At 40.9% G+C, this 24,337-nt stretch overlaps 1 protein-coding gene and 1 pseudogene across 2 annotated transcripts in view; both read left to right on the plus strand.

Annotated features, from left to right (window-relative positions):
- The first annotated feature begins 23 nt into the window (after nucleotides 1–23).
- Nucleotides 24–24,337, plus strand: part of ATXN7 (ataxin 7) — a 137,103-nt gene continuing 112,789 nt past the window's right edge. Inside the window, exon 1 of one of the 2 annotated variants that reach the window (XM_073901493.1) lies at nucleotides 24–65. The gene's annotated coding sequence lies outside the window, so the exon portion shown is untranslated. The remainder of the gene's footprint in view (nucleotides 66–24,337) is intronic. The other variant, XM_025885478.2, reaches the window with a different exon arrangement.
- Nucleotides 12,458–14,006, plus strand: LOC141374247 (NADH dehydrogenase [ubiquinone] 1 alpha subcomplex subunit 1 pseudogene; annotated as a pseudogene).

Raw genomic sequence — 24,337 nt, forward strand, 5'->3', positions numbered from 1 at the left:
CCCCCCCGCCGCCCCCGCCCGGCCCACGCCCAGAGGCCGCCCCGGAGGCCGCCGCCAGCCGCCAGGTGAGCTCGCCCGGCCGCGGCCGGGGCTGCGGGGGCTGCGTGCCGCCCGGCTCCGGGCCCCCGCGCCTTCCTGGGGAAGAGGACTGCCGTCCCCGTCGTCGCATCCCGGCTGCCGCAGCGGGGGGTGGGCTCGTTCCGCGGGGGGGCTGGGGGGGCAGTAGGGGAGGGCGGCGGGGACGCCCGCACCCGGTTGGCCCGGGAGGCGCTCAGGACTAGGAGCACTGAGGGGGCGCGGCGCGAGGGTCCCTGCGAAGTTGGCGCCCACGCGCACCCGGGCGGGTCCCGAACGCGGGCACTTGCTCCCGGCGCGGTCGGCTAGCCGCGAAGGCCCCGGGTTCCCCTGGGGCCGCCCCCTTCCCTCTTGGGTTCTGGCGGGTGCTCGGCGAGGGGGAAAGAGAAACTTGGAGACCTCCCGGAGGAGTTGTCGGAGCGACCCGGGAGCGTTGTGCCCGCCGACCCCCCGGGGCGCCGGGAGCCCGTCAGTGATCTGGAGGGGGTGCTTTATTTATTTTTTTCTCTTTGATTTTGAAAAAAATGGCTATGTGATTGTCCCCATCTTAAGGGGAAGTTGAAAGTGAAGTGGGGGGGGTGTGTGGGGTTGGTGCTCAAGGAGTAACGTCGCCTTGTGTGTAGAGTTAACACATTTCCGGAGTACAGTGTAGATCATATTGGCATCTTTTCCCAAAAGTCACTTTGATTCAACTTCGTTGAGTTTCTCGTAAATGGCAACATTTAGGTGGTGAGAGGCGAGAGAAAACAAGAACAAGTACCGCTGATTTGATCTCCAGTGGGATAGATTCAGTTAGCCATAAGAAGCGTATCTGAGTTTTAACCCAGGTTTGGTAATTTGTTGAACATAAAGTTATTTTCCAGCTTTCCTGTCCCCTCCAAGTACCCTGCCTCTTCACATCCGGGCTGAAGCAGTTATGTGGGTTGGATTTGGTTGTTTCTGGTTCCTTGTGAAACTTGGGTTCTTTCTCCTAGTTTTCGCTTAGATCTTTCAAAGAGGAAGAGTTGTAAATGCAAATGTATGGCAGTGAAATGTGTTTAATCTCTGGCTAGAGATCAGTATATTATATGTAAAATTCTATTCACATGTATGAAGTCAAAACTCCAATAATGTTCTTCAAGAATTAGCACCTTTGACTTTTGGCACAAAGGCAAAAAACCCCAAAAAATTACTTCGAGTGAAGATTCTGAGGTATAATTTGACCTCCCCAAGGGTGTGAAGCCTCCCCTGGCCTTAAAATAATACTGGCGTAAACTCTCTGTGTGCATGGGCATCAGGCCCTGTTCATTTTCTCGGTTTTAGAAGGGAAGAAAATACTCTAACCAATGGGAGACTCGCTTTAAATCTTAGGTACTACACACTGTAAATTGTGTCAATTGATTATATATCCCAACTGCATTTTGGTGGGGATGGTTGCTGTTTAAAAGATAATTGTCAAGGGGTGAAATGATGTTCTGTGTAAGCTACTTGTTAATTCATCTTATCATAGAATGATTTTGAAACAGTATCTAGTGATAGTGATTTAAAATAATCTTTAGTATTGTCTATAGCAGAGTATTACCACCTCTTGTAACTGTTAAATTTTCATGAGACAGTCTATCTTGTATTCATAGATGGAGTCCTGGCCACACACTTTTATATATATTCATTTTGTAACGTAAAAATATGGACAGTGCTAGAAATTTTGTAAAGCAATGAGAACAAGAGAGATTTGAAAGACTTTAAAGTTTGAGATATACCTAAAAAATAAACACATCTGAAAGTTCTTGATCCAAGTGGTTCGAAACACATCCAAATTTGAGTCTTCATGAAAATTTTAAAAATCTGCTTGTGAACCATATAATTTAACTTGCAACTGCATTGACATAGATCTATGTGAACATTTAAGAATTCTCTTAATTGACTTTTTTTCATATCATGTATAATAAAAGGACATGTTTTAGTAAATTTTAGTAGTCTTTTTTCCATATAATTATATCTTAATGTGTCCATGAATGTTAAAATAGGAAGGATTCAAGCTCTAGACCATACTAATGTTTCTTTCTTTTTTAGGGAAATCTTTGGGCAGAAAGAAGTAGCAGATTCTAAGCTATAACAAAACTGATTTGGGCTTTGAATTTATATGATCTTAGATTTGGTGATTTTACTCAAGTCATTAGATTGCTGATTTCTTGGAGAGTATGGGAGTCTAGTTATGGAAGTTTGTTTGAGTGTTTATTTAATATTAGCCTTCTGAAATTATAAAGGATGATGAGAGAGCTGGCTCTAAGGTCTTTACCCCAGGACTGTGAAATGATGTAGACATTTCTGCAGTATGTTTTTTATTTTTTTAAATTTATTTTTATTTTTTAAAAGATTTTATTTATTTATTTGACAGAGAGAGACACAGCGAGAGAGGGAACACAAGCAGGGGGAGTGGGAGAGGGAGAAGCAGGCTTCCCACAGAGCAGGGAGCCCGATGCGGGGCTCGATGCCAGGATCCTGGGATCATGACCTGAGCCGAAGGCAGATGCTTAACGACTGAGCCACCCAGGCGCCCCTGCAGTATGTTTTTTATTTTTTTTTATTTTATTTCTTTAAAGATTTTTATTTATTTATTTGACAGAGAGAGAGAGACAGCGAGAGAGGGAACACAAGCATGGGGAGTGGGAGAGGGAGAAGCAGGCTTCCCGCAGAGCAGGGAGCCCGATGCGGGGCTTGATGCGGGGCTCGATGCGGGGCTCGATCCCAGGACCCTGGGATCATGACCTGAGCCGAAGGCAGATGCTTAACGAGTGAGCCACCCAGGCACCCCTGCAGTATGTTTTTTAGAGCAAAGGTTGTTCTGGTGCCTTTGGACTTTTAGGGGGTCCATGAATGGGCTTCAAGAGATTCCTGAACTCACTGTCATTGCGATCAAATCTTTTTGTGTGTATGTGTCTTTCTAGGGAGAAGGTCTGTGGTTGTGTTATAAAAGAGGTCCAGAGCCCCAAAATGTTAGAGTTGTATGTTTTTATTGAATAAAATGGGAGTTAAAATAATTCTTAAAAGGAAAAAAAGAAAATACAGATCTTTGTGCCCAGTACTTGCTGTTTAAGCTTGTCTTTAGCCTAGACATGTGGTCTTAGAGGTGCAAAAACACTTATATTTTGTTGCCACAGCAAAGCATTGCCTGTTAGTTGATAAACCATACACACATATAAGGGGCTTGACATGCTAGTCTTGGGTGCATTGTGGCTGTTTTTAAATTTAAAAATTTAGAGCAAATAGATTGATGGTCAATAAGCAGAGATTTGATCTTGACAACAAGCCCTTGGAGCAAATGGTTCACCCAGCTCCACTCTCTTACTGCTCTCCAGCAAATCTGAAATGTGACTGGGAGGTAATCATTCTAGAAAATCTGTTTTTGCCTTGGCCAAACAGCAGAGCATGATGGGAAAAAGTTTCTCATCAAAACAGACTCAAATTCAAATCTGGCTTCTTTCATTCACTGTACCTACTTAACCTACCTGACCCGCCAGTTCCTCATCTGGATAAAGCCTATGGCAGTAGAGGTGTGAGGAGGCAGGAATGAAGTTTCCTGTGTAAAAAACTCTCAACCCCTCCTTTGGCCCATGTTAAGGACTTGGGAGCTAGATGTGATAACCACTATTCAACACCGGAATGAACATGTATAAACACGGTACATGGTAATGATATATATTATTTCCCAAAGAATAATGAAAATATTAACAAATTGAAACATTTTTTAAAGATTAGGTTTTCAGAAATGAGTTAGGATTAAGTGGTCCTTACCTTGTCGATATCCGGGGGTGGGGGGAGTTGAAGGAAGATGGTGGTGCGCTTGGTAAAGCTGAAGACATGGGTGCTGGGCCGAAAGTGACAGTAACCACCCGCCAGCATCATAGCTGTCTCTTTGTGTAAGATTCCACTTAACTTTTGTTCTTCACTTGTAATTTAAATGTAAAATTTAAACTGAAAAACTGCACTTGTACTTTTCAGCCCATTGTCTCTGAAAGGGTTTGCTCACCTCGCGTTGGGGACCCTCACAGGTACTCCAGGGGCTTCATTAGTAGAAGCTACACCTATAACTTTGTCTAGTTCTGGCATTTTTAAAATGCCTCCACAGTTGGGTACCTGCATCGATTTTTCTCAACAGGGAAAAGGGTCTGGAAGAAATGAATTGTATTTTCCTATCTTTAAACATTGAAAGAAGAGAAGGTATTATGAGTAAGAAGAGAAATATGAATAAAATACTTAAATGCTTATGGCTGTAAGAACAAACTTGTTTCCACTGTTCCTGTGGTCTTTTCCTTTCATTTATTCGTGGTGAGCATTCATGCCCACTGCCTTTAAGTGGGGTAGTGGTATGAACACAAACTGTGACTGGTTGTGACGCCCATTTCCTAAGCTTTCTGGTTGTGCTCAGCTTGAGCTATCCAGCCTCTCTCAGTCTGGAGGAGGCGAGCATTAGATGAGATAATAAAAGCAAAAGGCTTTGCTCAGCCCTAGGCCCCTAGTAGAAATGCTTAAAGGTGGTAGCCATCTTGAGGATGGTTTTATTCTTGTCTTGTGAAGGAAAAGCTAGTATGTTGTTTCAGAATATTCCCATGTAAGCTTTTAGGGGTCCTCCTACTTTGAACTCATAAAAGCCTTTCACATCTTTCTGGTTACCATGGGCAGGTACCCCAGCAGCTATAGGACCTATTAGAACTGTCTTCTGTTCTTGGCCGTGGGGTTGCATTCTCTGTTAGGCTGGCAGGTGATGTCTAAATCTTAGCTTTTTCAGGGGCCAAACCAACAAGTGTCCCCAGGTTTGGAGCCATGATCCATTCAAAAACTGCATGACTTCATGGCCTAGAACAGAGATCAGCAAACTTTCTGAAAGGACGCCATAGTAAATATTTTCCAGTTTGTCAGCATCCCCTTCCCCCGCCATCTCTCTGTTACACCTGTGCAACTCTACCAGTGTATTTAGAAAGCAGCCAGAGACATAAGCGAATGGCCATGGCTGTGTTCCACCAAAACTTTGTGGACACTGACATTTGAATTTTATATAATTTTTATGTGCCATGAAATAAGTTTTTATTTGTTTGAAACATTTAAAAATGTTAAAGCTCTTCTGGGCTCGTGATGTGTACAGCCAGCAGGTGGATTTGACCCATAGGCCATAGTTTGCTGACCTCTTGCCTAGAAGAATGTTTGACTCCTAAGTCCTATAGGTCTGTGGCATCACCAAGCTGTACCACCCACCCCCACCCCCACCCCCACCACTGCATACACATTGTCATTTGCCTCCTCAAGTATTCCGTGCTTTTGGTATAGCAGCATTATCTAAGGCCCCTGTCTTCTTCCATTAGGATGAAACTCCATCAGGTTAGTTCTTCTTAGTTATATATAGTGTGTGGCCTTCCCTTCTTAGCACATGTATCGTTATATCACCAGGAAGTTTTATTTATTGCTAAAAATGTTCTCACCTTGCCCACTTTTCCATAAAGTTTGATGTTTGAACCCTGTCCTGTGTGATGGTTTGAAAGGAATCTATGCCTTTGGAGCTGTCTCATGCTTCAAGTTCCTCTTGTCCCCTTTTCCTAGAAAGGACATAACTGATACTAGGCCCTCAGGCTGCTAACTAGACACTCTTACCTTAAGGAAATCTGTATTTGGACTCCCCCACCCCCTTTCTGCATGATGTTTGGTGAAATAAAGCACACAAAGATTCCTCTTGTGCTCTAACTCCTGGAGATTAGCTCCAGGATTGATGTGTGCAGAGCATGTAGATGTCTATGTCTGTGTGTAATTTCATCCGGCCATCACTGAAGCTCTGAGGGCTGCTGCTTTTAGTTTCACCTTTTCTCTCTCTCCTCTCTCAACCCTTCTCTCTTGGTCGTTGTATGGGATGCAGATTTGGTGACCTGATAATTGCTGTAAATGATTGGTTTATTTTTTGCCTCCCTTCCTGCCTTTTAACATTCTCTACTAATTTGCTTGTTTTGCAGCAAGTATGTTCTTTTTGGAGTATAACTTTTCGAAACAACATTATGCTGAAGTTACTGGGTATTTTAGAATCTTTCCCCTTCCAAATGTAAACGTACTGTAATATCAGAGTTATGCATTAGTATTTTAGATATTTATTTTTTATTTTTATTTTTTTTAAAGATTTTTATTTATTTTTGACAGAGAGAGAGAGCACAAGCAGGGGAAGCAGCAGGCAGAGGGAGAGGAAGAAGCAGGCTTCCCGCGGAGCAGGGAGCCCGATGCGGGGCTCTATCCCAGGACCCTGGGATCATGACCTGAGCCGAAGGCAGATGCTTAACCGTATGAGCCACCCAGGCGCCCCAGTATTTTAGATATTTAGACATAAGATGCACTTTTTAAAATATTTTGCCATTTTATGTAGATAGTAGTAAATGTTATTACTCTTAAATTTTTAAGGGTTTCCCTTTTTTAAAAAAAGGTATATTTGGTATATATTTTCTAGATGACAATTTGGGCAACATGCATCCAAAGTCACGAAATGAAATGGCAAGTCAAAATCCAGAAATTTATCTTAAACAATTGGTCAAATGTGCGTAGATGTGTGTACCAGACTGCTCACTGCCTCATTTTCTTTTTATAATAGCAAAACATCGAAAGTAATCCAAATGTCTATTAATAAAGGATTGATTAGGTCCATTAGGACCTACCCAGGCAGTGAAATACTGTACAGTCTTTAAAAAGGATGATATAGGGGGCGCCTTGTTGGCTCAGTCAGTAGAGAGTGCAGACTTTTGATCTTGGGGTTGTGAGTTTGAACCCTATATTGGGAGTAGAGATTACTTTAAAAATCTTTTAAAAAAGTGATGCAGGTCGATATTCTTTGACGTGGAATGATATTTAGAAGAAGGTAACATGAGAATATGATGTGTGATTTCTTTTCTTTAATGATTTTTTAAAGGTGGTCAAAAGCCCTGTATATAGAAACCTAAAAGAAAGTATCTTAAAGGATATACAGAGTAATACGAACTTGTTATCTCTAGGTAATAAGATTGTGGGTGATTTTTTAAAAAATGTTTTTCTCAAAAAAAAAACCACACTGTCTTTCTCAGTTTTTCTTTTTATGTAGCATGTGCTTCTTTCATAATCAGGAAAAAATAATAAAGCTATTGAAGAATAAATATAGTAATTAAAATATTTCCTATTTGTGGCTAGTTGAACTCATGACTGCTTTCATTCATAGTCTGTGTTGTAGTAGAAGTGAAATACATTTCTCATATACCTTAAAAATGTTTTCTGTTTTACTAATAAGCAAGAATGTTTTCCAGACTTTTTTTTTTTTTGACAAAGACACAGCAAGAGCAGGAACACAAGCAGGGGGAGTGGGAGAGGGAGAAGCAGGCCCCCTGCTCAGCAGGGAGCCCGTTGCGGGGCTCTATCTCAGGACCCCAGGATCACGACCTGAGCTGAAGACGGACGCTTAATGACTGAGCCACCCAGGTGCCCCTGTTTTCCAGACTTTTCTAACAGGAAAGAAAAAAAAAATCCATAAAGGACTAAATAACAGTTTTCAGAGGAAACGCACTGAAACACAGACATTTCATGATAGTATGTTGTGCCTCATTTCTTGCTGTGAAAGATTTTCTCCATTGAGATTCCTGTAAAATCATTAAGGAGTTCAGATGTATGGAGGCAGTATAGGGTAGTGTTTAAAAGCCTGAGCTCCGCTACTTACTGTCTGTGTTACTTTTAGCCATTTATGGCCTTGGTCTCCTCCTCTATAAAATATGGGCAATACTGGGGCACCTAGCTGGTTCAGTTGGTAGAGCATGCATGCAACTCTTGATCTCGGGGTCATGAGTTCAAGCCTCATTGGGTGTAAAGCTGAATGAATGAATGAATGAATGAATGAATGAATGAATGAAAGAAAATGTAGGCAATACCTTACTAAGTTGTTGTGAAGATTAAATAAGGCAAGTGCTTAGCAGAGTTCCAGATACTTAGCAGTAACTAAGGAGGAAGAAGTGATGGGACAAGTAAGGATATATAATAATAATAGTAGTGACAGTGATGATAATATTGGTGGTGATAATAATATTGGCTGTTAATATTTTCCTCCTTCTAGAGGCTTGCATGAGGACAGAGCCTTGTTTGCCACATTCACCAGCCTAAACCCTCTGACCAGACCAGGTACCTTGGCCAAGACAGGAGTGTGGTCTAGGTTCACCTAGTCATTAGTCATGCTACCTTTAGTGTGCTATCTCTGTGTACACTGTTGAAAAAAATGTTCCAGGGCTAACAGCTCACTAGCATTTACGGAGTTGGTACTCCGTAAATATTTGTTGTATGGATGGTGACCTAAAGCAAGCATTTCCTTCCTCTTGACAGTGCATGGTAAACTTTTAAAAGAGGGTTTTGGTCATCTTTATAAAGTATATGGAAGAAAATGTCAGGTGCAAAAACTGTTAAAAGGGGAATCTGTTTTGATTTCTACTATTTGAATGAATCATACCAATTTTGTTTCACTTTTTTTCTCTTAGCTAGTTACCTCAGTCTTAGCTCAACTCTCTGTGCACCTGCATCCTTGTGGTGTACCTGTGATAATTTTAGAAATTTTTCACTTTATTTTCACTTAAGTTATTTTGGTTTGGGAGTATGTTTTACTTTCCAACCTAAACCCCCAAGTTCTGAGGTACATTTCAATGTTTCTATGAAATTAGAAACGTTGACCTGGCTATGAAGAATGAGAAGTATAACCACATCTGGCTGTGACATACTTATTTGCAAACACTGGGGCTTTGGGTTTGTTTGTAGGAAATTTTAGGAAATGCATGGAATAAAAACAATGTAGAAATACTATGATAATTGATGAAGTATACCTATCAGTTACATGTTGCACAGTAAGAAGAACCTGCTCCAAAACTTTGTGGCTTACAATAATGACCATTTATTTGTACACAGTTAGGGCAGGGTAGTTCTTCCACTGCTCTTGTTTGGCCTGAGGTCACTGATGTGGCTGTTGTCATTTGCAGTCTCCAGGCAGAGCTGATTGGTCTAGGGATCTGTCTAGCTGGGACAGCTCATCTGACCACCACACAGTCTCTTCTAGCAGCTAGACTACGTTATCCTCACATGGAGACATTGTGTTTCAAGGTGAGAGCTGCAAGGCTTCTTGAGGCCTAGGCTTAGAAGTCACACAGAGTCACTCTGCCACATTCTCTTGGTCATGGCAAGCCACAAGCCCAATCCAGAATCAAGGGTTGAAAGTAGGCACCACCTTTTGATGGAAGATGCTGCAAAGTACAGATCACAGGTCATGCTGACAGCAGTTGGCGGGGGTGGGGGGGTGGCAGCTGTATTGTGGCCATCTTTGTGAAGAGTATGCCCTTTGCTGTTGTATATTAACCCTTGTTTGCCATGACTGATAAACTCTGCAGTGAGGCATAGTGTTAAGTGCTTCCCTGTGTTATCTCTTGGGATAACGGCTTTATGAGGTAGGTACTATTATTACTCCCATTTTAAAGTTGTGATAAGTGAACCTTAGGGAGGTCGTGTAACTTGCCCTAGATCTTTTACCTAGTTAGGGGCTGATTCTAAAAGTTACGGAAAGTTTATCCCTGTATCAGTGCTTAAATCCATTACTAAAGAAGTTTGCATGGATGAGGGGGGAGCATATCTTTAGAAATCTCAAAAGGAAAATCCAGTATCTTAAAATTTTACATGAATTCTGTATTCTACTCCGTGATACATCCCTTTATTTTACCACAAAACTAATATTTTAAAATTACGTGTCAAATTTTACCTCCCAAATCTTTGAGAAAATAGATTCTCCTAGACTGAAAATAATAGCTAATCAGCTAAAGGTCTTCGGTTGTAAGTAGTGGAAACAAAATCGGACTACCCCAAGCAAAAAAGGAGGTTACTGGAAGGATGTGGTGTAGCTCCCCGAATTGACAATAGAGCTGAAGAACCAGGCCTCAGTGGACAGTCTTCACAGGGTGCTGGCCTTATTAACCTTTCCAGCTCTTTGTAACTCCACCCTCTACTAAGAGTGTATCTCTCAGGGTCAGCCTGGGTCCTGGAAGATGCCTTGTTTCCTGCTTCACCGAGAAAGTACCTACTGGGGCGGGGGGGTTGTTCCCCAGCAGGGGAGTGAATACAGGGCTGATAAAACCAACAGATGTCCACTATCTGAACATTTGTGCAAGCTGCTTTGTGCATTATTGATCCCATTTACTATTTGCAACATGCTGATGACCCCTGGTTCACCCCTTTCCCTCTCAACCCCACATGCCTCTAAAGATTCTTAAGCTCAAAAGCAGTTTTGTGACTCCACCATCTCTTTCCATTTCCACTAATAAGTGCTTACCATTCCAAGGGCAATAACATTTTATCCATTTTTTACATAGTAATCTTTTCTATCATTTCCCTGATTTTTATTATTTTTTAAAGATTTATTTATTTATTTTAGATGAGGAGGGGGAGGGTCAGAGAGAGAGAGAGAATCTCAAGCAGGCTCCATGCCTAGTGTGAGTCCAAAGTGGGGCTCAATCTCATGACCCTGATATGACTTGAGCCGAAATCAAGAGTCGGACACTTAACCGACTAAGCCAACCAGCACCCCATTTCCCTGATTTTTAAAGATTTTTTTTTTTTTTTATTCATTTGAGACAGAGAGATACAGAGAGAGTGAGCATGAGCAGGGGAGAGGCAGAGGGAGAGAGAGAAGCAGGCTCCCCGCCAAGCCAAGAGCCAGACGTGGGGTTTGATCCCAGGACCCTGGGATCATGACCTGAACCGAAGGCAGATGCGTAACCATCTGAGCCACCCAGGTGCCCCCACTGATTTTTAAAAGAAAATCATATGAACTATAGTCATTTATTGGTAACACGGTTCCTGTTAGGAATAGTTTCCCTTAGTTCATAGTGATTCCCTTAGGCCACAGTGAGATAGTTATTGGCCCCTGCACTGAATGTCCCCACACTGCCCTGCTTCTGTTTTTCTGTTTTCTCCACCTGTCTAGTGGCTTTCATTGTAACCTTGCTAATACTTAAAAATAAATATTTTAAACCTTACAGATTATGGGTCGAAGGAACAACCTACATTTATATAGCCTTTGGCTGTAAGTTAAACCATGTTTTTAGCAGTAAAATGTTGTGTAAGTACAGTGTGATTTTATTCAGAGCATTTTCAAGTATATACTCCTATTTTTAATAATCTTTTGAAGTCAGAGAAAAGCATATTTTTCCTGTTTTTCAGCTGAGCAAATGGTTTAGAAAAGGTAAGCAATTTCCCCTGCAACATAGGACAGTTGGCAGGAAAACCTAGGTATTCTGACTACCCATGCCTTTGCTGTGGATGGTTCAAGAACGCTGGTTTCCCAAGTGGAGAAGCCTCTCTTCTGGTTTCTCAGGTTTCTGGGCTGAATTGGAGATGGGTGAATATATGTTGGGACACTGGTGTGTAATGGAGGTATCTAGTCCTCACCTTGGCCATTAGTAGCCACTTTTGTTTATTCTTGCTTTGGAGGCCCAGCCTCTTTTTATATCCCCATAGATAGCCAGTTGAGAAGCCAATTTGTCCCATCTCTTCTTGCCATGATTAGCTGGTTTTGAAGTACCTCTTGGAGCCCTTCAGTCTGGCCTTTTTTACTTCCCCACGGTGTAATTACCACCTTGTGGTATAGTCACTTGTCTTCCCAACCCCTGGACTCTTTTTTTAAATGGTCTACTCTGTTTTCTGCTGTTGAGGCCCACCACTACAAGGGATTTTGAGAGGAGTGTTTGACACTTTTGTTTAATTAGGGTCTCTAGACAGGGTTCTGTTAACAATAGGGTTGTATGTTAGGCCCTTCCCCCTTGCTTGTAAAGTTTCGCTGTAGTCTGAACCATTAATATGATCATAGTGTTAATATGGTGGTTCTTATTTAGCCAAAACTTTTTGTAAATAGAGACATGTCAAGACTTTTCTGTAGCTTTTAGAACATTGTCCTAACATTTAACACTAATTTTTAAATTGCCTTTTTCTAATTTGTTTCAGGTGCTGATTTCTACAGCTTCTAAACATGTTAACACTTAATACTAGTCAAAAACTGTCTTTTTCTCTTGCATTTCTAGTTTGTCTCATGGTCTCATTTTTGCAAGCATTTTGAACCTTTAGAATCCTTGAACTTAATCCTGAAAAGAGTGCTAGCAAAATTCTTCATTGAAAAATGCATACTTGGGGCACCTGGATGGCTCAGTTGGTTAAGCAGGAGACTCTTGATTTTGACTCAGGTTATGATCTCAGGGCCGTGGGATCGAGCTCCGCATTAGGTACAGAGTCTGTTTGTCCCCATCCCTCTGCTCCTCCCCTCCCTCTCTTTCTTTCTCAAATACTTTTTTTTTTTAAAGATTTTATTTATTTGATGGAGAGAGAGACAGCGAGAGAGGGAACACAAACGGGGAGTGGGAGAGGGAGAAGCAGGCTTCCCGCGGAGCAGGGAGCCTGATGCGGGGCTCGATTCCAGGACCCTGGGATCATGACCTGAGCCAAAGGCAGATGCTTAACGACTGAGCCACCCAGGCGCCCCTCTCAAATAAATCTTAAAAAAAAAAAAAAAAAGGTGCATACTTTTCATCTGTTTATATTTTGTTCACGCTGTTTTTTGTTTTTTTGTTTGTGCTTTGTTTTGTTTTTTGCTGTTTTTAAGTTTTAATGTTCTGAACTCAAAGACATTTTTAGTATTTTGGAACATAGGTCCTCTTAGCTGCCCTAAAAAGAGATATTTAAGACTCCATTCACTGCTCCTTCCACTATCCATCCTGTTGATTATTATTGTTCTGGTAGGTGTAACTATAAATCATTTGGAAATCGAAGTTAGAAAAGAGACCATTTGCCATTACATTAGGACAGTCTAAAAGGAATCACTTGTTCAAATTTACTAGCTTCCTGAAGCTAGTAAAAATGTTTATGGTTTTCAAGATTCCCTGTGAATATATTTCAACACTGCAGGACAGTGAGTAACACGTGTTTAGCTATTATAGATTATGAGAACAGTGGCTCCTAGAAAAGGTAGTATTCCAGTTTTCTGTTTAGAACTGTAATGGAGCTAAACTGAAAAATCAGTTGTCCTAATAAACAGCAGGCACGATGTGATAGTAGGCAGGTTTCTTAGTGTGTCTGTTGCTTTAGCTAACAACCAGCCACGATTAGCTTTCCTTTCCATAGATCTGGTGTCAAGTATTAATCAGCTGTAGACTGGAAAGTTTTTATTGGCTAGCATTTGTAAGTGGAAGAAACACCAGTCTGTTTTTCATCTGTAGCCTCTTAACCATTTAACTGCATATGATATCATCTGTGTGATGTTCTTAGAAACAGTTCCTTTAAAAAAAAAACCAAAACCTGAATTAGTACTGCAGCATATGAAAATAGTGAACTTTGACCTTGAAGAGTCTAAATGATCTAAATTAAGGTTGTGATGTGTACTAGAAAAAAAATTACATGTTAAATCTAGTATTCTTGTTTTTCACGTTTTGAATAGTTTCTTAATTTTAAAACAAGAGTTACAAGATGTAGTACTGAAAATCTTAAAATACACAAAAGCTAAAAAATATGACTTTGATTTTAAGTTTTAAGAATTCCATAAAAAAAAGGGGGGGAGCCTATCAGCTAGGGGCTGAGGCTGGGTCACCTTTAGGGCGTCGGGAAGGAAGAATTTGGCCCCGACGACCATGGTGTGATGTGGTTCAAGATTCTGCCTGGGATTGGTATCATGGCTGTGTGCTTTGTCATCCCCTGCATAGCTATGGTGCACATCCACAGGTTCAGTAACGGGGGCAAGGAGAAATGGGTTTCCTATTATCCATATCAGTGGAGTTTGATGAAAAGAGATAGGTGTGTCTCTGGAGTTAATCATTCTATGCGTCAAAGGATTTGGGGAATATTGATTAAGGAACCATTTTCCTGACTGTTGAAAAATGACTTGGTTATGCTCATCTACCCTTCTAGAAGGTTATGCAGTGTATTAATGTAGTATATAATAAAAAGAAAAAGTTAAAAAGAATTCCATAAAAAAAGAATTACATAAATTCGGTTCTCATGGAAAACTGAAATTTCTGAATGCTTGCAAGGTTTTTGTTTAATAACTTTTTCCTGATTGCAAAAATGAAGTGTTTGATTTGTTACCTCCTCTTAGAACAGCGAACCGCTAAGAAAAAATAGGTGTTTGTAGAAAAATTGGAAAGTTTCACAAATACACAGAAGCAGATAACAGTTACACATACTTTTACTACCCAAAGATACCACTACTAATATTTGATGTAGACTAATACTTGATATAGATCCACACAGCTGGTTATAGAGTTGCCCAATTAAATATCCTTTGGAATGCTTACGAGTAAGGATAATGAATGGTAAATGTATATATAGTGTGAACCAAGTTTCATTAATCTCACTGCCTCTCAGGTGTTGCCAAAAGCTGAAGAGAGGGGCTTCTCCCCCCCCCCCCCCCGTTTGGGAGAAGAGCTGTCTTGCCCTTTGGCTAGCCTTGGCTAAAGTGAGGCAGAGAATCTTTTCTGCAGACTTCCCTCTGTCTGCCTGTCTTTTTATCTTAGCAACTCTTGTTAACTCTGAATGTCTACGGATTGCAGAGGGAGACATTTGGAGTTCTTGGTGGAGTAGCTTGTTGAATAAACCACGTCAGTTCTTTATCTTTTTTTTTTTTAAGGTTTTATTTATTTGAGAGGCGGAAAGAGAGCGCGGTGCATGAGAGTGCACAAGCAGGGGGAGCGACAGGCAGAGGGAGAAGCAGACTCCCCACTGAGCAGGGAGCCCAGACTTGTGCGGCTCCATCCCAGGATCCCGGGATCATGACCTGAGCCGAAGGCAGACGCTGAACCGACTGAGCCACCCAGGAGCCCCTAAGCCACATCAGTTCTTTTCAGCCCCCTAGAAGAATTCTTTAAATAGGCTCTTACTCAAAAGAATGTCCCAATATTCAGAAATAGAGTCACCTTCAGGGTACTTGTACTAAGTGAAAACAAGGTGGAGTGGTTAGACACTCCCAGGTGATTTCAGTTAACATCTAACCTCAAATCCAGTTGACTTGATAAAAGAAAAATCCGAAGGAGCTCAGAGCAGATTATGGTATAAGCATATGCCAGTCCTCTCCAGTGGAAAAGAAAAGTGCTAATCTGGTCAGATCTGTTAAAGAGACAGGCAAGGCTGAACAAAGCAGAATTTTCTCATCCTGCTCATCTTTGCCTTAGTGTAGAAGAAAGATTTATCCTGGAATGAAAGAGAAAGAAGGAAAGATGGGCAGGTGGCTAGTAATAAAAGATGGTTGGCTCTCTTTCTCTGTGGCTTGGCCTAGTGGTAAGCAGATGCCTAGGTCTGAGAAACTAGCAAAGTGAAGTGCCGCACAGGACAACTTCCCCAGGCAGGGATACAGCTTCTTGGTGTTCTGGGTGAAAATACAACGCTGACTGTGATCCCAGGCCCTTAGTGAGAGGAAACCCAGGGAGAAGTAGGAGGAAGTAGCATCTCTTTGTAAACGTTTTATTCTTGACATGTAACAGACTCCTGCCTAGAGAATTGTGTCAGCCCCTCCATTCTGCCAGCTGTCGTAGCTGTCGTTCGGGAGCGCCCTCCTGTGTTCTCCTGCACTGACCAGTTTAAAAGGTGTCATTTCTGCCTGAGAATTATAAGAGCTTACACGCAGTGCTTTGTGTGAAGGAATTGCTTTGGAAGATGAATAACCATTGTGATGATAACTGCTATATGCAAAAGAGGGAGATTGATGGTTTTACAAGTCTATGGTTTGAATTCTTAGGTCTGGCAGGAAACCAAGCCCATTCAGATGGTTCTGGAGACTAATGAAAGGATTATTTTCAGAGGAATGCCAGAGTTAAGGATGACATGGGGCTCCTATAATCCGTGGAACCAACTGCAATGGAAAGCCATTATCACCATTGAGTCCAAAGGAGCAAAGAGAAGAGATAGCTTTGCTGGAGTCCAGCGAGAGAGCTGGAGTGGCAGGGCGGGGCCCTGGAGGATTCGGCCACTGCTTGAGTTTGTAGCCGAGAGCAGAGAGGGAATAAGGAAGCAATACTCCCTCCCCCACTTTCTTTCCTCCCTCTCTCTTTGATCTTCTTCCGATGCCTTCTACTGGCCGAACCCACCTGGAGGCCTGCTTGCTTTAACCCAGTGATTCTACCCATAAAGGTCAAGTCTTTGGGGGCACAGAGCAGGGCCAGAGTAGTGGAAAATTGGTCTGGCGATGGGGAGAGGGCAATCAAATGGAGAATTACTAGCACACAGTAGTAGCATATTCATAATTGCACTTTCATCATGTTAATGCATCATTCTCATCTCCTGAAATCCCAAAATAAACCTTAAAGCATGTGAACTATTATGACTCAGTTGTATCTTTTAATATAAATAGTCCAAGCAGTTATCCTACCCTTATCAGATTAATTAAATATTCAAAGAAATAATATGAACAATTCTGAGAATTGGAAAATCACTGAAAGACCTTCTGTTGGAGCATTTTGTTCTTGATTAAAATTAAACTAAGATTTTTAAAAAAAATATGCATGTGAACTGTACAACTGATATATCCTAAAATACAAAAATTGTACTTTTAATCACACATTGGTGAAGGTTTTTTGTTGTTAGAATTAAGCTTCAGGGGTACCCTGGCTGGCTCAGTCCACAGAGCGTGCAACTCTTGATCTTGGGGTTGTGATTTCAAGACCCTATTGGGTGTAGAGATTACTTAAAAATAAAATCTTAAAAAAAAGCTGCAAAAGGGAAGTGAAACTTTTTTTTTTAGTCTCTGCATATTATCCTTTCAGATCTATTTAACTAAGGTGGATAAATTGACAAGATTCTTACTCAGCCAATCTAGAAATACAAGAAAAGATTTTAAGCTATTAAAATGACTTTATTGAGCACTTGGCTTTGAGAGATGTAAAGATAAAAAAAAGATATTTACTTTGCTTCCCAAAACTTAAAACTAAACAGTGAAGAGAGGTCCACACCCAGCTATAATAATCAGTGATAGGTCCTTTAATAGAAGCATCAGATGTGGGATTAATAAGATGAGAAGTGGCTTAATCTGTCTTTACCAGAGATTTCTTTCCAGTGGCTCACGAATATTTATTAAAAGTTTACACTTGCCATTATTAGAAATACAGATGATAAAAAGATACCAAAAGGGCCTGAACTCAAGGAGCTAGGGTCAGAGTGAGTCTAAAACTGTTTCATCAAGAGCAGCCAGTCTTTTGGTAGCTCCCCAATGCTTCAAGGATGGATGGCATTCAAACCCTCACCATGTCCCTCTGTGGTCCTCTGATCTGGCCCCACCTGTATCTCTGCCTCCTCAGGTGCTTTGGCCTTTTAGTTCTTCAGTCAAGCCGTACTTACTAGAGTCTTTTCTCTTGAGATTTCTTTTGCCTCAGGTGCCAGCTCCACCGTCATCTTAGAACACCTTTTCTGCCTCCTGGTCTCAGTTTAAATGCTGCCTCTTCACAGGATCCTTCCCTGACCTTCCAGATAAGATCCAGGGATCTTATTACTTGTTCTAAAACCCATATATATGGGGCTCCTGGGTGGCTCAGTGGGTTAAGTGTCTGCCTTCGGCTCAGGTCATGATCCCGGGGTCCTGGGATAGAGCCCCATGTCGGCCTCCCTGCTCATTGGGGAGCCTGCTTCTCCCTCTCCCTCTGACGCTCCCCCTGCTTCTTTTCTCTCTCTTTCTGTCGAATAAATAAAAATTAAAAAAAAAAAAACCATATAGAAGCAGTCACTTTGCTCTTCTCCCTCAAACACTTAAATTTATTAGTGTAAATGTTTGATGGATTTCTTCATTACCAGAATGTAAGTACTATAGAGCAGGGTACCTGTTTCACAGCTATGTCTTCATTGCCAAGCATGGTGTTTAATAATGGTGCTCAGTAAATTGTAGAAAGAAGGAAAAAGAACTGGCTTTTAACCCAAACCCCTACCACTCACCAGCTTGGTGGCTTTTGGTATCTTGCTAATTGGGAGTTAATTTCTTCCTGTAATATGGGAATAATAACGTTAATGGCGCTTAGTATGTGCTAAGCGCTGTGCTTTTGTTACCCCCTAATTAAACTTCATCATACAGGTGAAATGACTTGTTTGAAGTCCATTCGTAAATAGAAAACAGGATTTAACTCCTGATCTGTTTAATTTCAAAAACTGATTGTTCTTCTCCATACCTTTTTAATTGTCCTAGGGGGAAACCTGTAGGGGAGATCTTTGATACAGGGTAGTAGGATGCTTGCCCATTCCGAGGATATTGACATTCATGAAGATACAGGCTTAAACCAGTTTTAGGGAATTGGAGTGTGGGATTAAGTCCATTTAGATGAAAGGGTAAGTGACTTCTCCCCCCCAGCCCCAGGGGTAAGTGACTTCTAAACTCAGTCCTAAAGAAGTTAGCTGGGTCCAAAAGCAGAATGTAGTGCAAACGCCCCAAGGCAAGAACTGGGGCCGGAGGGTGAAGAGCCTTGCAGGCTGGGCCAGGGAGTTGCTACTTGCTGTAAAACGCTGTGGGGAGACAACGATGAGTTTTATTTATTGAAAAATATTTTGGAAGTAAGAAGTCCCAATTTGGAGTCCCCTTTAGAGGCCAAAGCATCCATAGCCTTTTTCCCATTTTGCATTTCTGTAGCAAAGGAAGCATTTTAGCTCTTTCATTCCACTGTAGCACCCAACACAGTAGTGTTTGAAAAAGGAATTAGCGTGAAGTAAGGAATGGGTGTTTATGTTTAGTTGTTTGGTACAATTCTGTTTGTTGTTTTTCTGTGAGGGTAGATGGCCTAGCCTAGATGGGTAGCAGCCTCACACTAGTCACTTCACCTCTATAGCCTCGGTTTCTCATTTGGAAATTAGAGATAATTAAAATGTCTACCTCATAGGCTTGTGCAACATCCACACAGTGCCTGGCACAAAATAAGCTTTCAGGCAGTGTTAGCTGCTACTGTTATTAATACATATTTACTGTCCATTCTGGCCCATGCCTCTTGAATGAATGTGCATTGTTTATTTATCAAAGACGGGTTGACTGGGACACAGGAACTGACATTTTTTTTTTTAAGATGATTTTAGTGTTTACAAAGATAATACAAAATTTTTTTTAATGTTTTATTTATTCATGAGAGCCAGAGAGAGAGAGAGAGAGAGGCAGAGGGAGAAGCAGGCTCCTCGCCTAGCAGGGAGCCCGATGCGGGACTCGATCCCAGGACCCCGGGATCATGACCCGAGCCGAAGGCAGACGCTTAACCATCTGAGCCACCCAGGCGCCCCAAGATAATAAAAACAATGAATCATCTTACTGGGGTAGTCCTAGTGTTTCCTAGATATGTTTATGATGAAATGCAAAATAGGAACATGAGCTACTACTTACAGAACCCATTGTGTATGCCAGGGCTGTGCTTTCTATGCATTATCCCTGGGAAGTAGGTTTGATTGTCTATTTTACAGATAAGGAAGTTATGATCTTTCTAAGGTGTTAACAACAGCTGTAGAAGTAGACATTAAACTATGTGTTTCTCCAAATCATTTTGTGCTTTTAGCCTTGTAAAGGGCTGACTTATCTCCCAACAATTTCAGCAGCTCTGCTGGGAGGAAAAAATGGTAACAGGGCTCTTAATTGTTTTTCTAATCTATTGGATTAATTGGAAGCACCAGGCATAGTGTGCTGTCTAGGTCTAATACATAGTAGAGGCTCAAGAAATGTTTATTGACTATAAATCTTAAATCAGATTGAAAAAAGATGACGGAGAAAATCAGTATTAGGGGCTGGCCCCAGCCTGCTTTCTACTAAAAAACAAAAACAAAACAAAAAACAAATCTGAGGTCACCAAAGATTTTAATAGCATAACATGTTTACACAGACTACGGTTGAAGTCTGAGGTGACAAATTTTCCTATGTGTGCTGGAGGGGATTAACTCCTGTCTGTAGAGTTGTTATCTACAGAAATCTGTTTGCTTCCCACTAGGTGCCCTCACTGCTCAAGAAGCTCCTGGCTCTGTCCTTGTGTTGGGCTAATTAGTTTAGTTTCAGTGAAGAAAAACTATGTGTAACGTTAAAATAAACAAAACATAAATGGGAATATGTAGTTGCTGTCATAACTCATCACTAATGTATTTCAAAGCCAGATCTGACTGATATTTGTATTTTCCTTTAGCTCAGGTAATTCAGAGTTGACATACCATTTTATGGTAATGAGGGGAGAAAGGAGACTTTCTTGCATAGAAGAGCGAGCATGCTGCATTTATTTTTTTTTATTTTTTTTTTAAAGATTATTTATTTATTTATTCATGAGAGACAGAGAGAGAGAGAGAGAGAGAGAGAGAGAGAGAGAGAGAAGCAGGCTCCCAAGGAGCAGGGAGCCTGATGCAGGACTCGATCCCAGGACCCTGGGATCACGACCTGAGCCGAAGGCAGACGCTTAACCATCTGAGCCACCCAGGCGCCCAGCATGCTGCATTTAAATCTAGATTTCCTCTCCCCCCCATAACAACAGAAAATAAAAATCTTAATTTTTTTGGAGGAACTTCATTATGATGAGGCATTTATTGGACATATCAAACCTGAAAGGTGGCCAGCCAGATGGTAGTTTGATTACTAAGCATCCTCTTTATGATTTATCATGTTATACCACAAAATGAAGATAAAGAGATAATTGTGTTAATATACTATAGAAGTAGTTTATGTAGAAATTTTAAAGTGTAAAACATTAAAAGACTGTGATAAGAGCCAGTGCCCAGACCTTGGTTTCTAATTCCATTCTCCAGTAAAAGGAACCAGACATCACTTAATTCTATGGTTGTGGCAGGAAATAAACAAGATGAGCCTGGAGCATCTTCTAATGCCAGAAAGCACGAAAGTGCTAAAACAAAACAAAACACTAAACACACAGTAGTGGGGTATGTCAGATGAACACAGGTGCCTGAAAGAGCGCCTAGTGGGTCAAAGCTGGGACAATTTAAACAACTAAATAATATCATTTTAAATTATAGCATAAGATATAAAATAAATATAAAGGATATAATATACATATAATATAGTATAATAATGTTAATATATGTAAAAATATAAACTATTAATATAAAAGGAATATCTGTGTGTCCATACTGATGTAAATAAATGATTGGATAGGTAAGCAAATAGGAAAGAATAGATAAAATCTTCCATGTATAGGGGTGCCTGGGTGGCTCAGTTGGTTGGGCGACTGCCTTCGGCTCAGGTCATGATCCTGGAGTCCCGGAATCGAGTCCCACATGAGCAGGGAGCCTGCTTCTCCCTCTGACCCTCCCCCCTCTCATGTGCTCTCCCTCTCTCTCATTCTCTCTCTTTCAAATAAATAAAATCTTAAAAAAAAAATCTTCCATGTATAGAAGAGTTCCAAATGATTTATGTCAATAATCCTCCAAAAGGAGGTGAAACTAACTGTCCATCGCTTAAATGTCGGCTGTGCTTAGTAACATCCTTCTAAAGAATACAGTATAGAAAGGTGGAAAGAAAACTTTACAGTGGAGAAACTTGACAGACACTACCCCAGCCTGCTGATCAAATTAGCATCAACAACGATAAAGTGTACACTTGATATGATATAATGAGAATGGCACTTTATCTCTGTGGTCTTCCTCCTCAAATTCGATAATCCCATTATAATTATGAGAAAACCATTGGAAACTTAAGACTTTCTAAAAATATCTAACTAGTACTCCTCAAAACTGCTGTCAAGGTCATCAAAAAAGGAGTCTGAGAAACTTTCATAGTCTTGAAGAGGAGTAAAGAGATAGGACAACTAAATGTAATGTGATATCCTGGTTGGGATTCTGGACCGGATAAGGACATTAGGCAAAAACTAAGGAAATCTGAATAAAGTACAGACTTCAGTTCAGAATAATAGGTCAGTATTGGTTCATTAGTTGTGACAAATGTAGCATACTAATGGGAGAGGTTAGCAATAGGGGAAACAGGGTGTAGGGTAGAGAGGAACAGTGTGTGGTCTTCACAACCTCTCTGTAAATTTAGCATCATTCTAAAATTAAAAGCTTATTTTTACAAAAAGACGGTGGCAAGGACAAGAGTCTGTAGTTCAAGTTTAATTTTCATCATGCTGGGAGCCTGAAGTAAATAAAAAACCTTGGTGTCCTAGACTGATTATGGTGTAAAGTGGGGCAACTCTTCTTTGCTGTCATCTTGTAAAGCCATGACAGTTTGTTTGCAGAATCAGAGAATGCAGGAATTTTAAATGTTCTCCTATGGAATTTCCTACTGGCATGACTTTTTTTTCCCCCTTTTCTTGTGCCGGGTAGCAGTCCCTTGAGTGGCATTTGCTGTCCTAGTTAATCAGAGGGTAGGAGAAATGAAAAACTCTCCTCTTTCGCCTCCTATGAAGTTTCAATGGGCACTGGAAATGTAGGTCAAATTGCATCACTGTAGAAAGGAGCGAACAGGAAGGTATTTATGAAGTGCTGCCAGCCTCTCTTTAGATTCCGAGTTATGATGAGCCAGTGTTGAGCCAGCTTAGGTGTGAGATACATGGAATCAGAGAGTCATGTTTTTGATGTAGTCCCAGAATGTTACATTTAATCAGTGATAAAAAGATTTCTGTCTAAAGCCCTAGTGAGAATAACTTGTACTGGATTTGTTTAATTTACATCTCCTAGCTTCTGGAATTCTTTTTGTCTCTTATTTATTATTGGTATATTGCAGCAATTTATATTAATTTAGCCAGAGAGATGTTTGAATTGTAGAAACTATTGCTTATGTGTACATGTTTGGTAATCATATAAGTCTAATAATGTATTTTGCAAATTACACATAATCATATGCACAGTGGGATCTTCATTAGCATACAGAAGTCACGAAATATGTTTTTTATTTTTAAATTAGGTTTCAAATACACTGTCCCATGGCTTTCTTTTTTTTTTTTTTTAAGATTTTTATTTGAGAGAGAGAGAGAACATGCACAAGCAGGGGGAGCGGCAGGCAGAGCAGGCTGAGGGAGAAGCAGGCTCCCCGCTGAGCAGGGAGCCAGATGTGGGCCTCAGTCCCAGGACCCTGGGATCATGACCTGAGCTGAAGGCAGACACTTACTGACTGAGCCACCCAGGTGTCCTGGCTTTCTATTTTTTTACAAAATGTTATGGATTTTTTTTTTAAAGATTTTATTTCTTTATTTGAGAGAGAATGAGAGAACATGAGGGGGGGAGGGTGAGAGGGAGAAGCAGACTCCCCGCTGAGCAGGGAGCTTGATCCTGGGACTCCAGGATCATGACCTGAGCCGAAGGCAGTCGCTTAACCAACTGAGCCACCCAGGTGCCCCAATGTTACGGATTTTAAGATAAGTCTTTAAATACATGTTTGTATTTAACATTGTAACTACTTGCCCTTTGTTAAGACATCCAGATATTTACTGCCCAAGTGCTCTCTCTTACTCACATTGTCATAAACGGTAAGCATCCTGACAACAAAACCAATTGTAAAACCTACTCCATTTCTACTTTTTCCTTGCCTCTATTAAGATCCTGGGTAGTTTGTATACAAAATGGGAAATCCGATGATAAAATAATTGCACAGGTTTGGGTTTTATTTAATCTTACAGGTTGCATAAATTATTCTGTGAAATATGTTTATAATCTAACATACTTTTAGTTATTTTTGACTTTTTATTTTGAAATAATGAAAGATTCACAGGTTGCAAAGAGAGTTCAGAGAGGACCTGGTTACTCTTCACCCAGTTTCTCCTATCAATTACATCCTTCCTATCTATACAGTACAATATCAAAACCAGGAAGATGACATTGGTATAAAGTATGTGTGTAGTTCTGTGTCATTTTATCTTGTGTAGATTTATTTAACCACTACCATAATCAAGATACAGAACTATTCCAAAAACAAAAATCTCCCTCATGCTATCCTTTAATGGTTATAGTCATTCCCGTTACCTTCACAACCCCTAACTCCTGGCAACCACTAATCTGTTCTCTAGCTCTATAATTTTGTCTTTTTGGGAATGTTACATAAATGTGATTTTTTGAGATTGGCATTTTTCATTCAGCATTTTAAAAAGAATTTAATTTTAAAAGAAGCATCAATGTTAACCATTTAAAAATTTTATTTATTTTTTTAAAAGATTTTGAGACAGAGAGAGAGCACAAGCTAGGGGAGGGGTCAGAGGGAGAAGCAGACTCCCCACTGAGCAGGGAACCCGTCGCGGGGCTTGATCCCAGGACCCTGGGATCATGACCTGAGCTGAGGGTCATGGTCAACCCACTGAGC

The sequence above is a fragment of the Callorhinus ursinus genome, unplaced genomic scaffold (assembly GCF_003265705.2).
Source record: "Callorhinus ursinus isolate GAN/ISIS: 27379988/994484 unplaced genomic scaffold, GSC_fseal_2.0 scaffold15, whole genome shotgun sequence".
Lineage (NCBI taxonomy): Eukaryota > Metazoa > Chordata > Mammalia > Carnivora > Otariidae > Callorhinus > Callorhinus ursinus.